This window comes from Symphalangus syndactylus, chromosome 7, assembly GCF_028878055.3.
Source record: "Symphalangus syndactylus isolate Jambi chromosome 7, NHGRI_mSymSyn1-v2.1_pri, whole genome shotgun sequence".
NCBI lineage: Eukaryota > Metazoa > Chordata > Mammalia > Primates > Hylobatidae > Symphalangus > Symphalangus syndactylus.
The window spans coordinates 85,788,756-85,806,763 of record NC_072429.2 but is presented as its reverse complement, the minus strand read 5'-3'; the positions used below and the strand labels follow the sequence as shown (position 1 = coordinate 85,806,763).

At 34.1% G+C, this 18,008-nt stretch overlaps 1 protein-coding gene and 1 long non-coding RNA gene across 8 annotated transcripts in view; one reads left to right on the top strand and one right to left on the bottom strand.

The window, feature by feature from the left end:
- The window catches only part of LOC129486581 (uncharacterized), a 66,789-nt gene extending 55,130 nt beyond the window's left edge, over positions 1-11,659 (top strand). The window contains exon 3 of the long non-coding RNA XR_008659023.2: positions 11,481-11,659. This is a non-coding gene — a long non-coding RNA (uncharacterized lncRNA). The remainder of the gene's footprint in view (positions 1-11,480) is intronic.
- The window catches only part of CNBD1 (cyclic nucleotide binding domain containing 1), a 757,690-nt gene that overhangs the window by 445,124 nt on the left and 294,558 nt on the right, over positions 1-18,008 (bottom strand). The gene's annotated exons all lie outside the window — the stretch shown is intronic.

Genomic DNA, 18,008 nt, shown 5'->3' with positions numbered 1-18,008 from the left:
GATAGTAAAAAGAAAAACCCAATCTGTTGCCTACAAGAAACACACTTCAATTATAAAGACACATACAGACTGAAAATAAAGGAATGGAAAAAGATATTCTATGCCAATGGAAATAAAAAAAAGAACAGGAGTAGTTATATCAGACAAAATAAATTTTAAGACAAAAAATACAAGAGACAAAGAAGATCATTACATAATGATAAACAGGTCAATTCAGCAAGAATATGTAATAATAGTAAATATATATACACCTAACATTGGAGCACCAAGATCTATAAAGCAAATATTATTAGAGCTAAAGAGAGAGAGAGAGAGACCTCAAACAACAATACCTGGAGACTTCAACACCCACTTTCAGCATCGAACAGATCTTCCAGACAGAAAATCAACAAAGAAAGATAGGATTTAATCTGCACTACAGACCAAAGAGACCCAGTAGATATTTATAGAACATTTCATCCAATGGCTGTAGAATAAACATTCTTTACCTCAAGACATGGATTATTCTTGACATGTGACCATATGTAGGTCACAAAACCAGTCTTAAAACATTCAGAAAAATTGAAATAATTTCAAGCATCTTCTTTGACCACAATGAAAGAAAGCTAGACATTAATAACAAGAAGAATTTTGGAAACTATACAAACACATGGAAATTAAACAATATGCTCCTGAATGTCCATTGAATCATTGAAGAAATTCAGAAGAAAACTGAAGAATTTCATGAAACAAATGATAATGGAAACACAACATACAAAACCTTTGGGATACAGTGAAAGTAGTACCGAGAAGGAAGTGTATAGCTGTAAGTCAAAAACGAAGAAAATCTTCAGCCCGGGTGCAGTGGCTCATGCCTGCAATCCTGGCACTTTGGGAGGCCAAAGCAGGTGGATCACGAGGTCAGGAGTTCAAGATCAGTCTGGCCAAGATGTTGAAACCCCATTTCTAGCAAAAAAAGAAAAATTAGCCAGGTGTGGTGGTGGGTGCCTGTAATCCCAGCTACTTGGGAGGCTGAGGCAGAGAATTGCTTGAACCCAGGAGATGAAGGTTTCAGTGAGCCAAGATCATGTCACTGCACTCCAGCCTGGGTGACAGAGCTAGACTCTGTCTCAAAAAAGAAAAAAGAAAGAAAGAAAAAGAAAAACTTCAAATAAACAACCTAGTGATGTATCTTAAAGAACTAGAAAAGTAAGAACAAACAAAACCCAAAATTAATAGAAAAAAAGAAATAATAAAAATTGGAGCAGAGATAAATAAAATTGAACGAAGGAAACAATATAAAAGATCAACAAAACAAAAAGTTGTTTTTTTTTTTTTGAAAAGATAAAATGGACAAACCTTTGGCCAGACTAAGAAAAAAAGAGAGAAGACCCAAATAAAATCAAAGATGAAAAAGGAGATATTACAACCAATACCACAGAAATTCAAAGCATCAGTAGTGGCTACTCTGAGGAACTATATGCCACCAGTATATTGCAAAATCTAGAAGATATGATAAAATTCCTAGAGACACACAACCTACCAAGATTGAACCAGGAATAAATCCAAAAGCTGTACAGAACAAGAAGTAATGAAATCAAAGCCACATTAAAATGTCTCCCAGCAAAGAAAAGCATGAGACCTGATATCTTCACTGCTGAATTCAATTAATACTAAACAATTAAAGAAGCACTAATACCAATCCTACTCAAACTATTACAAAAAATAGAGGAGGATGGAATACTTCTAAACTCATTCTGTGAAGCCAGTATCACCCAGATACCAAAACCAGACAAAGACACATCACATACACAAAAAAACCTACACACCAATATCTCCGATGAATATTGGTGCAAAATCCTCAAGTAAATACTGGCAAACCAAATTCAACAACACCTTAAGAAGATCATTCATCATGACCAAGTGGGATTTATCCAGGGATGCAAGGATGGTTAAACATATGCAAATAAATCAATGCGATATATCATATCAACAGAATGATGGGAAAAAACATATGATCATTTCAATCGATGCTGAAAAAGCATTTGATAAAATTCAACATCCCTTCAAGGTAGGTATACTCAAAAAACTGGGTATACAAGGAAACTGGGTATAGAAAGAACATGCCTCAACATAACTAAAAACAAAAAACTAGGTGTAGAAGGAACATGCCTCAACATAACGAAAGCCACGTATGACAGACCCATAGCTAGTATCATACTGAATGGGGAAAAACTGCAAGCCTTTCCTCCAAGATTGGGAACACAACAAGAATCCCCACTTTCACCACTGTTTTTCAACATAGTAGCGGATGTACTAGCTAGAGCAATCAGATAAGAGAAAGTTTATTAAGGGTATCCAAATTGAAAAGGAAGAAGTCAAATCATCTTTGTTTGCAGATGATATAATCTTATATTTGGAATATATATAATCTCATATAAAGACTCTGCCAAAAAACTATTAGAACTGATAAATTTAGTAAAGTTGCAGGTTATAAAATCAACACACACAAATCAGTAGCATTTCTATATGATAACAATCTGAAATAGAAATCCAGAAAATAATCATATTTACAATAGCTACAAATAAAGTTAAAATATACCTAGGAATTAACTAAAGAAGTGAAAGTTCTCTACAATGAAAACTGTAAAACATTGATAATAGAAATTTAAGAGGACAAAAAAATTGAAATATATTCCATGTTGGATTAGAAGAATCAAAATTGTTAAAATGTCCATAAATACACAAAGCAATCTACATCTACAAACTCAATACATTCCCTATCAAAATACTGATGACATTATTCACAGAAACAGGAAAAACAATTCTAAAATTTATATGGAACCACAGAAAGACCTACAACAGCCAAAGCTATCCTGAGCAAAAAGAACAAAACTGGAAGAATCACATTACCTGATTTCAAGTTATACTACAGAATTATAGTAACCAAAATGGCATGGTACTGGCATAAAATCAAACACATAGACCAATGTAACAGAGTAGAGAACCCAAAAAGAAATCCACACATCTGCAGTAAACTCATAATCAATAAAGGTGTCAAGAACATATATTAGGGAAAGGACAGTCTCTTCAATAAATAGTGCTGGGAAAACTGGATATCCATATGCAGAAAAATGAAATTAGACTCCTAAATCTCACTGTATACAAAAATAAAATCAAAATAGGTTGAAGACTTAACTCTAAGACCTCAAGCTATGAAACTACTACAAAAAAACATTGGTGAAAATCTCGAGGAGGTTAGGGTGGGCAAAGATTTCTTGAGTAATACCCCACAAGGACAGTCAACCAAAGAAAAAGTGGACAAATGGAATCACATCAAGTTAAAAAGCTTTTGCACAGCAAAGGAAACAACGAACAAAAAGAAGTATCAACCCAAAGAATGGGAGAAAATATCTGCAGGGGTTTAATAACCAGAATATATAAGCTCAAACAACTCTGTAAGTAAAAACCTAATAATCTGATTAAAAATGGTCAAAAGATCTGAATAGATATTTCTCAATATCTGAAGATATACAAATGAAAAATGTGTATGAAAAGGCCCTCAACATCAGTGATCATCAGAGAAATGCAAATCAAAACTACAATGACATATCACCTCACCCCAGTTAAAATGGCTTTTATCCATAAGCAATAAGAAATGCTGGTGAGGACATGGAGAAAAGGGAACACTCTTATGCTGTTAATGGGAATGTAAAGTAGTACAACCACTATGGAGAGTGGTTTAGAGGTTTTTCAAAAAGCTAAAAAGGGTGCTACTACACAATCCAGCAATCCCACTCCTGGGTGTATACCTAAAAGAAAGAAAATCAGTATATTGAAGAGATATCCGTATGCCCATGTTTATTGCAGTACTATTTTCAATAGCCAAGATTAGGGAGCAACCGAAGTGTCCATCAACAGATGAATTTAAAAAATGTGGCACATACACACAGTGGAGTACTACTGATGTATAAAAAAGAATGAGATCCTGTCATTTTCAACAACATGGATGGAATTAGAGGTCATTATGTTAAGTGAAATAAGGGAGGCACAGAAAGACAAACTGCATATTATCACTTATTTGTGGGAGCTAAAAATCAAAACAATTGAATTCATGGAGATAGAGAATAGAAGGACGGTTACCAAAGGCTGGGAAGGGTAGTAGAGGGAGTTGGGGGTGGGGAAGTAGGGATGGTTAATGGGTATACAAAAATAGAAAGGATAAATAAGACCTAGTATTTGATAGCACAACAGGGTGACTATAGTCAAAAATAATTTAATGGTACATTTAAAAATAACTAAAAGAGTATATTAGATTGTTTGTAACACAAAGGATAAATGCTTGAGGTGATGAATACATTATTTACCCTGATGTGATTATTATGTGCTGCATTCCCGTGTCAAAATATCTCATTTAACCCATAAATACATTCTTTTACTATGTACCCATAAAATAAAAATAAAAAACTAATTTAAATAGATATGCAATCATACTTTATGGATGTTTAAATGTGTTCATATATTTATTCTTCTAGCGGTGCCATGTGGATCCATAGCAATGCCAGTGTGGATCCAGAAGGCAACCTGAAGCAAACGTAAAACTGTGCATACATATACAGTCATGCACATGCACTGCATAACAACATTTTGGTCAATGATGGGATACACATATAGCAGTGGTCCCGTGAGTTTATAATACCATATTTTACTGTATCTTTTCTATGTTTAGATACATAAATACTTACCATTGTGTTACAATAACCTATAGTAACATACTGGAGAGATTTGTAATCTAAGAGCAATAGCTATGTTATATAGCCTAGGTATGTATTAGGCTATATTATCAGGTTTGTGTAAAGTATGCCCTATAACATTGGCACAATAATAATGCCAATAAAATGGCACAATAAAAATACACCTAATAATTCATTTCTCAGAATTATTCCTGTTAAGTGACACATGACTATATTTACTTACCAAATATTCTCCCATATTTTGATCCAAGTGGAAAATAAAACCTTTTAATAAAAATTATATAATAAAAAAACATGAGTATGTATAAAGCCCTGCATTGTCCAATTGGTTCACATACCATTGTCAACTCTTATAAATCCACCTTGTGAGAACCAGACCACCAGGTGGTTCAGAAAGCATGAGAGGCTAGGAAGTAATACCCACTGAAAAAAAATGCAGGGTCATAAAAATTCTATTTAAAATTTTGATATTTGGTGCACTCGAGCCTGGGTGACAGAGCGAGACTCCATCTAAAAACAAAACAACAACAAAAAATGTTCTCGTGTCCTATAGCACTGAAGGATGATCATAACAACAATTTACTGTATAATTTCAAATAGCTAGAAAGCAGATTTTGAATGTTTCTGACACAAAAAAATGATGAATGTTTGAGGTGTTCGATATACTAAGTACCCTGATTTGATCATTGCAGATTATATACATGTGTCAAAGAAATGTCCATAGAAACAAAGAATGTTTGTTATAACCTCAATTATGTAAGTATAAATGTGCTTGATTGAATATAAAAATAAAAATTTGAAAGGGTAGGCACAAAAGTGTTAATGGTTACAATATCAAAGTTGTGGGATTTAAGGTAAATATTACTTTATCCTAATATTTCCCTGCATTTTTGACTTTCTTTTGCAATAAATGTATTATTTCTACAATCAAAAATGTAAAATATTTTATATGGTCACATTGCTATCTACATGCATTTTGGTTAAGCTTCAGCAATAACTTTGAGAACTCTGTTCAAAATGACAGAACGAGCATAGGATATAATTCCCTTTGTAATAAAAAATGAAATATATAGTTACATACCATACTGGAAAATGGAACTATTATGAGTTTGTGGTGGGGTTGCAGAACGCCTGACATAGGGTGTTCATAGCAGGCTTCTCTCAGAGAAATGCAAGGGTAAGCAAAAGTATGGAGGCTGTCATAAAATTTTGTAACAAGCCTAGTTAGGAAAGAACTGTCCAAATAGAAACAAACGTGCAAATATCAGAAAACCTGAGGAACAAAGAGGAACTTACAAGAAAGTGAAATAGACAGAGAACTGTGAGAAGGGCTGGGCTTTGGAAATAATGAACATTGAGAAACTGAGCTGGGCCAGATCCTTCAGGCCATGTGTAACATTGTTAAGGAGTTTAGATTCTATTTGAAGAGCAATGCTAAGTCAATAAACAGATTAATGAGGCAACAAATGAAATCAGTTTGTGTTTTGAAAAGAGCATTTCAGCAGCTATGTAAATACTAGGCTGGCATGCAGAAGTAGTAGAAGATACAAACCTACCAAGGAGGCTATTGAAGTATTAAAGTGAGAAGCTATAGTGACCTGCAGACAAGTGACATCAGTAAAAATGGAACCAAGCAGACAGATCCAAGATATATATATATATTGGAGATGGACCTGAAAAGACTTACTGATACAGTGGTGTAAAAGGGACAGAATGTATGAGCATCAAGTATGATGCTTAGGTTTGTCACTTACTCACCTGGATAGTTGCTAGCCTCATTTATTGAGAGAGAGGAATGGAAAAGGAACAGTTTAAGAGTCTTTATTAATGGGACAGATCGGCAGAGGAAACCAAGAGTTAGTTTTATTTCAGATATGGTAGAAGATGCCTTTATAAGGCCTTCAAAATGACAATTCAATATGTGAATGTAGATCTCAGAAGATAAGTCATAGTTTATTCATTTTTACAATTTCGCAATGCCTAGAAACTGTATTTTGCTCCACAAGTTCATATCCTCTGACTTTGAAATTTTACTTCTAGAGAGATATATTTAGGATATAAAAATGTAGACAAAAAATTTGCTTACAATAATGCTTTATATATGACAGCAAATAAACAATAGGTGAATGTGCATAAATAAAAACCAAGTGGTAATGCAAAAAATAAAAAAACGTTAGACAGAATTTAGTGGCTTATTCATCGTGAGTGCTAGGGAAAGAAGGAGTTATGAATGAGTCTTGGCACACAGAGTGGCTGATGCATAAAACACGAGATCGAACTATATGTGCCTAATAGAAAATCACTTGACCTTTAAGGACACATAGGCTGAAAGTGAAGGGATGGAAAAACCTACTCCATGCAAATCTTAACCAAAAGAAAGCAAGGGTGGCTGCACTTGTATCAGACAAGATAGATTTTAAGTCAGAATCTGTCACAAGAGACAAACAAGGTCATTATATAATAACAAAAGGGTCGATCCATTTAGAGGACATAATTGTAAATATATATTCACCCAACATCAGAACACCTAAGTACATAAAACAAATATTAACAACTGAAAGAAGAATTAGACAGCAATATAATAACAGTAGGGAACTATAATACCCCATTTTCACTATTAGATAGATCTTTCAGGCAGAAAATCAATAAAAAAACAGCAGATTTGAACATTACAGACCAAATGGAATTACAGACATACACAGAACATTCCATTTAATAGCAGCAGAATACATGTTTTTCTTAAGTGCACACAGAGCATTGTTCAGAATAAATCATATGTTAGGCCACAAACAATTATGAACAAATTTAAGGAGACTGAAGTTAATCGAGTATCTCTTCAGATCATGATAGTATGAAAATTGGAAAAATTGGAAAATTCACAATATGTGGAAATAAACCGCACACTCCTGAACAACCAATGGGTAAAAGAAAATACCAAAAGAGAAGTCAAAAAAATATTTTGTGACATATGAAAATGGAAACACAAAATAACAAACTTATAAGACGCAGCAAAAGTAGTTTGAAGAGAAAAAATCATAGCTATAAATGCATACATTAAGAAAAACAAAAGATCTCAAATAAATAAACTACCTTCATACCTCAAGGAATGTGGAAAGGAACAAACCGAGCCCAAAGTTAGCAGAAGGAAGAAAGTAATAAATATTAGAGTATATGTAAATGACACAGAGACTAGCAAAACAACAGAAAAAAGCAATGAAAGTAAGAGATTTTTAACAAGATAAACAAAATTTATGAAACTTTAGCTGGACTAAAAAAAAGAAGATTCAAATAAAATTATAGATTAAAGAGGAGACATTACAGCTGATACCACAGAAATACAAATGATCATAAAAAACTACTGTAAACAATTATATACCAACAAATTGTATAAGCTACAGGAATGGATACATTTCTAGAAAAATAGAACCTACCAGAACTGATTCATGGAGAAATAGAAAATCTAAGGAGATCAATCAATGAATAAAGAAAGTGACTCAGTAATTAAACACCTCCCAACAAAAAGGAAAAAACATCTAGGATCAAATGACTTCACTGGTGAATTTTACCAACCATTAAAAAAAATTAATACCAATCTTTCTCAACTGCTTTCAAACAATTGAAGAAGAGACAACACTTCCAAACTTATTTGAGGAGGCCAGCATTACCCTGATAACAAAGACAGACAAAGACTTTACAAAAAAATAAAATTACAGGCCATTATCACTAATAAACATGGATGCAAAAAAACTCAATGAAATATCAGCAAACCGTATTCAATAGCATATTAAAAAGATCATAAAACATAATTAAGTGGGATTTATCCCTGAGGTGCAAAGATGATTCAATATATGCAAATCAATAATGTAATATACTACAGTAACAGAATAAAGGATAAAAATAATATGATCCATTCAATAGATGCTGAAAAAGCATTTTACAAAACTAGGCATTCTTTCAAAAATAAAAATTCTCAACAAATTAGGTATAGAAGGAAAGTACCTCAACACAATAAAGACCATATATCATAGGCCCACCGCTAACTTTAGACTCAGCAGTAAAATGTGGAAAACTTTTCCTCTAATATCAAAAACAACACAAGGATGCTGACTTGTCTTCAACATAATAGTAAAAGTTTTAACGAGAGCAATTTATACAAGAAAAAGAAATTAAAGACATCCAAATAAGAAAGTAAAATTATCTTTTTGCAGATGACATAATCTTATAGTTAAAAAAACCCTAACGATGCCAACAAAAAAACTGTTAGAATAAGCAAATTCAATAAATTTGTAGGAAACAAAATCAACCTACAAATATCAGTTGCATTTTCATACACTAACAAAATATCTGAAAAAAGAAATTTAGAAAAAAAATGTCATTCACAACAGCAACAAAAAAATATTTAATATTTTAAATACTTAGGAATAAATTTAACCAAGGAGGTGAGAAAACTGTACACATTGAATAGGAAATTGAAGAAGACACAAATAAATGGAAAGATACCTTGTATTCATGGGTTGAAGAAATTAATATTAAATTGTTCATATGACCTGAAGTGATCTACGGATTCAATGCAATCTCTATCAAAATTCTAATGTTTTTTTTTTTTTTTTACAGAAATGGAAAAAGCAATTCTAAAATTCATATGAAAGCAGAAAATATCCTGAATAGGCAAAGCAATCTTGAGCAAGAAAAACAAAGCTGGGGGCATCACACTTCCTGATTTCAAATTACGTTACAAAGCTTATCTCAGAAACGAGATGTTATTAATACCAAAATATTGTACATTTGTTAGTTCAATCTACTTTTTCATCTTTCTAATCAAGAAAACATCTGTCTTAGTTCATTTGTGCTGCTATAACAAAATATTAATACCTAAGACTGGTTACTTTGGTATGTGGTGAAGGCTGCTCTCTCTGCCCCCAAAATGGTCCTTTGAAAGCTACATCTTTTGGAGGACAGGAATGCTGGGCCCCACATGGTGCAGAAAGCAGAAAGGAAAAATTAGACAAACTCTTTCTATCAAGTCTTTTTATAAGGGGACCTAATCCAGTTCAGGAGGGAAGGAGTCCTTGTGACCTAATTACCTCTTAAAGTTCTCTCTTCTTACCACCATCACATTGGCAACACCTAAATTTTGGAGGCGATGCATTCAAACCATAGCACTTCCCTCCCTTTTGCCCTTCTGCCTTCTGTCACATGAAGACAGCATTCCTTTTGTCCAGAGGAAGCAGCATCAAGACACACAATTTTGGGAGCAGAGAGATCAGGCCTTCACCAGGCAGCACCTTAATCTGGGCTTTCGAGCTTACATAGCTGTGGAAAAATTAATTTATGATTTTTACAAATTATCCAGTTATGGTATTTTGTTATAGCAGCACAAATGGATTCAGACAACATCTGTCTCTTATTAAATCGAAAATCTCTATGCTTTTATCAATTTATGATCAACAGGGAAAACAACTGCCACAAAATTATCATCAGCATTATTTTAAAATTAAAAAATAAAGTTTATTCTAGTTAATATTTCCCCAACTTATGCAGGTACTTAAAGCAGACATTTTCAAATACTTAAAATGGTGAGAGTAGCAAGAAAATAAACCTTAGTGATTAAATACAATTTTACCATCACAAAGCTTTAATAAATTGAATAATTAAATGGTGAAATACTATTAGCAGCAATTTATAATCATTTATCATTTTCTGTTTCAACATATTCTGAGTATTAATTATATCTAACCATTATTATCCAAATTTAGAAAAATTCTTCTATGCTCTCTTTAGTTTTTTTCTTGATTTTAAATTTCTAATTCATGCAAAAGGAGAAGCAGGCAAAAAATATTAATCTAAGATTATGTTTTAGAAAGACTTTGCATGTGTTTGAACACTCCCAGTATCTCTGGACTCCATGAAGAGTCCCTGTTCAGAGTAATTCTCCCACAGCAAGACCTAAGTTTGAAACTGTTTCATAATCTAATGAAATCATGTTATCATATTTTTGTCTTTAGTTTTACTCTTGATTTTAAATTTCTAATTCATGCAAAAGGAGGAGTAGGCAAAAAGTAAGAATCTAAGACTGTGTTTTAGAAAGACCATTTTTGTTCAAGAGCTTTACCATGTTGAATAAACTAGTGGAATGTGTACTCTGTTTTAACAATATGACATTATTTTCTTCAGTACTTAGATGTGGATATGTGCTTATATAAGTTGAATTACTTTTGTAAGGCATATCTGACAAAATACATTGTCTGAATAAGTTATACTGAGTACTGTAGAAATTGGTTTAAAATCCTCGGGGAATTCTTCAGTCAAGCTAAAACTCATCAAATTTATTATTTCTAACAATTCAAGATCTCTATCTTTCCTATTTTTAAAACTTTAGACTGATTTTATGTGTACTTAATTGTTCTGTTTAATAATTTTGCTGCCCATATTCTCTATTTATTTTATTAAACAGGTCATCCATATTTTATAATTTTGTTAGTCCTTTTTTATATTTTTCAACCTTGCTTTGTTATTAAGAAGTGTAGAACAGATTGTGAAGTATCAGTCTTCCTTTCATAATTTTTGTGGTAGAACTATCTACAAGTGTTAGCTGTGCCATAGCTGCTTCCCTTCCAGCTGGTTGAATCTATGATTGTAAGTTCTTGCCAAACCACTAAATGAAGGTATTGTGGGTAGCTTCCATATTGTACGTGTAAAGGGTAAACTGTTTTCCTTTTACTTCCACTCTTTCTTTTTTGCTTGCAGGCTAGAAAATATATGTGAAGGTAACCTGTCATTCTCCCTTCACTCCAGGACCATATCCCAGGAAATGACAGACCAACATAATGGAAGCAAATTTAGGCCTTGAATATCCTCATGAAGAAATGGCTCCCTCCAGCCCAAACCTCTTTTCTCTAATCTGTCACACAAGAGAAAAATAAAATCTAGATGATGATGATGATGACAACAATGAAGAAAACACTGATGATGCCACTTCGTTTTAAGATCTTTTTGTTAGAACAGTTAAGCCAATTCCTTAGCACAGGATGTTTGTGTTATAGAAAATACACCCTGTTGTAGTTCCAAAATGTGTAATCCACTTTCACCTTTACATAGCCAATCATCAAATAGTGTTCTCCACTATAATACATCCTGGAGTTTGTAATTGGCATGGGGCACTGTGTCTGGTTATGATATTTTCTGTTTTTTAAAAAAAGTAGTATAAATGAAGATTCATTTACTTCAAGAATCCTCCCCCTACCCCTTATTTGTTCAAGACTCAGTGCCTTTTGATTCTACCATGCAGATAGCATTACAGATTTTTATTTTGACTTTTAAAGGTATTTCCTTAGAGAAAGTCTTCCTCAAAGACTATCTTTAAAGCAGAGTATAAAATTATTAATAATTTTAAAACATCCTATTGTTTTATGTTGTTGCCAAAATTTTTCTGGAAGAATATATTGATAATGCAAGGGCTTAGTCAATGTTGACCTTTATGTCAAATGCTACTCTGAAACAAATGAAGTCATAGAGGATATCTATATACCAGTTTTTCAGTACTAGTTTTAGATAGTGTTGATGGGCTTTGTTTTATGATAAAATGATATTATAGGCTACAGCCAAAGAAAAATGTATTGTAAAAAGCAGATAAAAGCTCTTTGTGCTTTTTTCATTTTTTAATAATCTATACCTATGACAGACATATTTTAACATATTTTATAACATTTCAGAAAAATAGTTTTTTAAAATAAAATTAAAATACATAAGAATTTGTTCTTAGGCCGGGCACGGTGGCTCACGCTTGTAATCCTAGCACTTTGGGAGGCCGAGGCGGGCGGATCACGAGGTCAGGAGATCGAGACCACGGTGAAACCCCGTCTCTACTAAAAATACAAAAAATTAGCCGGGCGTGGTGGCGGGCGCCTGCCTGTAGTCCCAGCTACTCGGAGAGGCTGAGGCAGGAGAATGGCGTGAACCCGGGAGGCGGAGCTTGCAGTGAGCCGGGATTGCGCCACTGCACTCCAGCCTGGGCGACAGAGCGAGACTCCATCTCAAAAAAAAAAAAAAAAAAAAAAAAAAAAGAATTTGTTCTTATAAGTTGCATTAAGAAATAAGCTTTTTCACAATACTATTTCCATAAAAGTAACTTACAGAGAAAAGCACTTCAAATGATATGATAATCATCTTCCAAATACTTATTAAAAATTATAGTTTACTTGATAATTTACTCATACAAAAACACATCTGTGTATATATACCTAGGAATGACATTTTCTGGACTTAAACATCAGATATGAGGCTTCATCCTAATGGAGAGTCACACCACTCTCTTGTTGCCATTGTCTGTATTGGTTGGTGTGTACAGTTGTTTTTGGGGAAAAAAAAAGCTATGTATCCGTTAAAATATTAAAAATATATCCACCCCCTTTAAATATAAATGCTACTATATCATTAGTTGAAATGACACCTAGTGTAGTGGTCTGATGAGAAGCAGCTCCCAACAGCCAGGAATAAGTGCACAAGCAATTTTGGAAGTAGAAATGCAGACCCAAGAACTGGCAGCCCTGACACAGCCCAGATGCTTTCCAGGGGTAGACCTCTTCCCTTAGGTTGGCTGCAGAGGTGCTACTCAGATAACATCAGAAACTGAGTCCAAAAGAGCAATTTCCACATCAGCAGTCCAACTACAGCAGATGTGATACTGGTCATCCAGCATCATTACCTTAAAAGGTGGGACACAGATTTATCATGCCCCAAGGTGAAGAAAGACATCCAAGTGGAAGAGCTTCCCCTCCCATCCTATCCCACCCCAGGCACAGAGAGCCCTCCAAGACAAAGGAGCTATCGCAAGAGCTCTACTCTCCATTGCACAATGTTGTATTTCATTAATCATAACTTTATTGTTTTAATTCTACTTTCCATAAGAGCTAGAAGAAGAATATCTGAATCAGCCCCATTCTCTTTTTATATCCCATGAAAACTCCTAGAAATTATATGAGGGGTTCAGTTTTAGGGCTGAACTAAAACAATGTTTCTCTGCTTCATTTAAATCAAGAAAGGCCACTGGTGTTTATAAGATATAGCCTGAAGGATTATGCACTAGCAAGGATGATGGCAGGTAATAATAGAAACTGGCTCTGCACTGATTTGAAATTCAGTATTAACCTTTTATAATCTAATGCAAATAAGCATCCATCAAAATTCAACAAGTAAAATGATATACTCAGATTTTACTAAGAAAACTAAATGTTTGGCAGCTCATTAACTACAAAAAACATTACTTAGCTCTTACAAAAAATGAAATAAATAATGGATTCCATAAGCCTTCCTCAAATTGTATAAAAACAGATTTATAGCTTGATCCTGCCAAATGATAACTGGAAGACCATTAAATTGCTTGGAAAATGAGATATGTTATTTTCTGCATGATGTCTCTTGCATAACAATAAAAAGTGTGATTAAAAATGGTTCTGTTTTAGTTCTTGCTTGCTCTCTTTGTAGTTTATATAAACCCTTGGATGGATAACATGCTCACATTCTTTATGTAGGACTGTGAACTAATTAGACTAAGCAGTGGACTCAGTGTAAGAAGTCCATAAACACAGTACCAGAGCATCCATTACTTTGCTGTAAGACCACAGACATGTCTGTCTCTGGATTTAAACTCCCATCTCCCCCAGGCTCAGAGGGGGATCTACTACATAAAGTTGATGAGATCATTAAAATTATGTTGATCTTCACATTTCAAAGCACTAGACAAAGTTCAAATGTAATGAACAGAGTTCAAAAGTAATGAGGAAAGGAAAGTGAACCCTTAAAAATGAACACATTTGCTGTTTAGCACAAGCTTCCTTGGATAGAAATCAAGTTTTCATTATAGTTTTCCATTATATCTTTGACAGCACTGCACACTGATAGTAATTTTTATATAATCAATTTCATCAAAAACATTTATTAAGATTTTACTATGTCTAGCACTGTTCTAAGAGCTTTATACAGTAACTCACTTAATCTTCTCATGAACTTACACAGTAGACCCTATTATGAATCCCTCTTTGCAAACAAGGAAATGGAGGCAGAGAGATGTTACATAACTTAGCAAAAGTCATAGCTGCTAGGTATGGAGTCCAGACTTTATCCCAGGTAGTTGGACTCAAGATAGCTCAACTCTAAGGGAGACTCCCTTTATTGAGTGTCTTCTGAGGATTAGACACTGTCTCACGCACTTTGTACACAGTAACTCCTTATATTTTTCATGAATATATACTAAACATTATTAACTCAATTTTAGACATTAAAAAAAGAATCAGTAGTATAGTAACTTGCTCATACTCATATGAGCAATAAGCAGTAAATCTAGAATTAGTCAGCCTGACTCCAAAGCCCATGCTACTGACAAGAATATATGGGTTCTTTTTGGTAAACTCTAACATTGTAAGATTTATCAGAGAGAAATCACAGCTATTTATCCATGCCACACATTCTTTTGCATTTCAGAAATTAAATAGACTGTTTTGAACAATAAAAGAAAAAAATAGGCAAATGTGCTGGGAATGAAAACAGATAAATTATTCAGACTCCAAATTCACAACCAAGTCCTCAGGATTTTGAGACCCCTCTGCCCTGCCTGAGCTTGTCTGGCAGGAGGAGCCCTGGGAAATCTCCAGGCAAAGCCCCTGTGTATAGGCACTTCAAAAGGGGATGGAGAAGGGCAGAGGGAGGAACATAAATGTTTTTTTATATCTGCCAAGCTTATTCTGCTGCATTCTGCTGAATGCAAAAGAATACCAAATGTGTCCCTATGTTTAGTCAGTTGTCAACGACTCCAAGTAACAGGACAGTCATAATGCAAGGTACTATATATCTCTTAACCTGATCAAGATGATCACCTTATCCCTATTACTTTTGGCCTACATTCTGCAATTCTACATTAACTCTGCCATTGATGTTAAGATTTCTCTTCCTTGTTTCCCATTGTGTAAGCCCCATATTTGTTACAATATCATTTTTCTACTGTTTTCAGAAGGAACACACAGACACAAAATCTTATAGCATAAATTAGTCAGCCAGACCAATGATAAAAAAGTGGATTATAAAAGAAAGTGCATTGTTAATCAACTTTAAATCTAGAAATCAAATGGTATGTAAACAATTGCTGATAAAACTACAATATTATCTTGTTTTTTAGAGAGGATTGCTTCTTAAAATAATGTTCATCTGCTTGTACATCTGCTTCATTAAAACTCATGCATGCAGAGACTCGTTCTAAGATTTAGCATCCTAATAACTCCCTCAACCTACAGGGTCATAAGCTCATTTAGCTCTGTGCCTTAGAAGTTTTGATTGGTGCTAATTTATTTAATAATCAATCTGACTTTAAGGTAGGTGATTTTCATCAAATTCTAGGTCATCGACCATGTCTCTTCCCCCAAATGCATATAGAATTCTCCTTTCTTTTTCTATTTACTTTCTGAGTAGAATTCTAACAGGGAACTGAGTTTCTGACGAATAATTGCTATTGTACACTATGCTCCTGAATTTGACCCTTAATAGAAGAAACAATAAGAGAATGACAGCCCTGTGGTTTTCTGTTCTTTAATCCCATAGAAGGCTTAACCCCCAACCTTGAATAAAGTTAAATTTGTCAAAGAGCATTGCATAGCAAAACTCTCTGAATATATGTCCCCTGTAAAAAATAATTAAAATAGCAAACCACAAAGACCATCTGTGTATGTTACTGAATACAAGTGTATTTTATCAAGTATTTTTAAAGTATCATGGGAGGCCAGGTGCGGTGGCTCACAGCTGTAAATCCATCACTTTGGGAGGCCAAGGTGGGCTAATCACTTGAGGTCAGGGGTTGAGACCAGCCTGGCTAACTTGGCAAAATCCGTCTCTACTAAAAATAAAAAAATTTAGCTGGGTATGGTGGTACGTGCCTGTAATTCCAGCTACGTGGAAGGCTGAGGCATGAGAATCGTTTGAACTCAGGAGGCAGAGGTTGCAGTAAGTAGAGATCATAGCAGCGCACTCCAGCCTGGGTGACAGAGTGAAACTCTGTCTCAAAAAAAAAAAAAAACATATATATATATATATACACATACACACACACACACATACACACACACATATATATACATATATGTGTGTGTGTAAATATATGTATTTCATGGGAAGGTTTATGAACACAATAAATATGATTCCTAGTTGCCAAATCAGCTCCTATTTCACATCTAGGAAGTATTTGAAATTGCTGACCAGTTCTTCTTTTATTTCAGCACCATGCTTCGTGTTAAAAGTTATTTTCTCTTCAACCACTTTTTCTTTTCTTATTGTTTATTTCTTCCCTTCAACTGCCCCGTAAATGTTAGTTTTTCTAGGATGCCATTTCTAGTCCGTCTGTTTTCCCAAGTTTCATTTGTAAAGTGATGATAATAGTGGAATAGTGCTCACCTTAAAAAGTTTCCACGAGAATTAAATGAGAGCATGTGTGTAAAGTGTTTAATGTAATGCTGGCACATAGTGGGCATGTAATAAGTATTCAGTATTGATACTGGGTAGTATTATTGTTCCACACACCCTCCTAAAGAACCTGATTGATGTCATGACATCGAGTACCACGAATTAATGAACAACTGCCATGTTTGTATTTCTAGACTATATATGTCTCTGGAATGCAGACAGATACATACAACGAACACCTAGACATCTCCAGTTGGATTCCTAAGTCATGCCCACTCAGTCTGCTAGAACTACAGTTTTTCATTTCCACCAAAATTAATGCAAACCGGCTCTATTCAGAAATCTGAGAGTTGTCCTAGTCTGTCTCTCTCAAATATCATACATCTAATCAGTCACCTAATTCTGTTCATTCAACCTCCTATATGTATTCCATATTCATCCCCTTCTCCAGTGAATTACTCCCACTGATGTAGTTCAAGATCTGATTAATTCTTGTCTGGATTACTGCTGTCCTTTTAGATTGGTTTCTCAGACTCTATTTATTCCTCCTTTAATATATCTTCTATACTGCTACCTAAGCTGTCAAATGCAAATCTGGCAATGTCACTCCTCTGTTAAAATACTTTAGTGGTTCCCAATTATCTACAGGATAAAGACAAAATCCTCAATATCTGGATCTCATGAAGGTCAACACATATCACCTCCTTGCCTATAAAAAATTTTGAAGAGATTGAGAAATAAAACAATGAATGAGGAATGGATAACTAAGACATCTCCCTTATTGCCAATGAAACTATGTTGGAAATATTGTTTATTTTTGCAGTCAAGTGC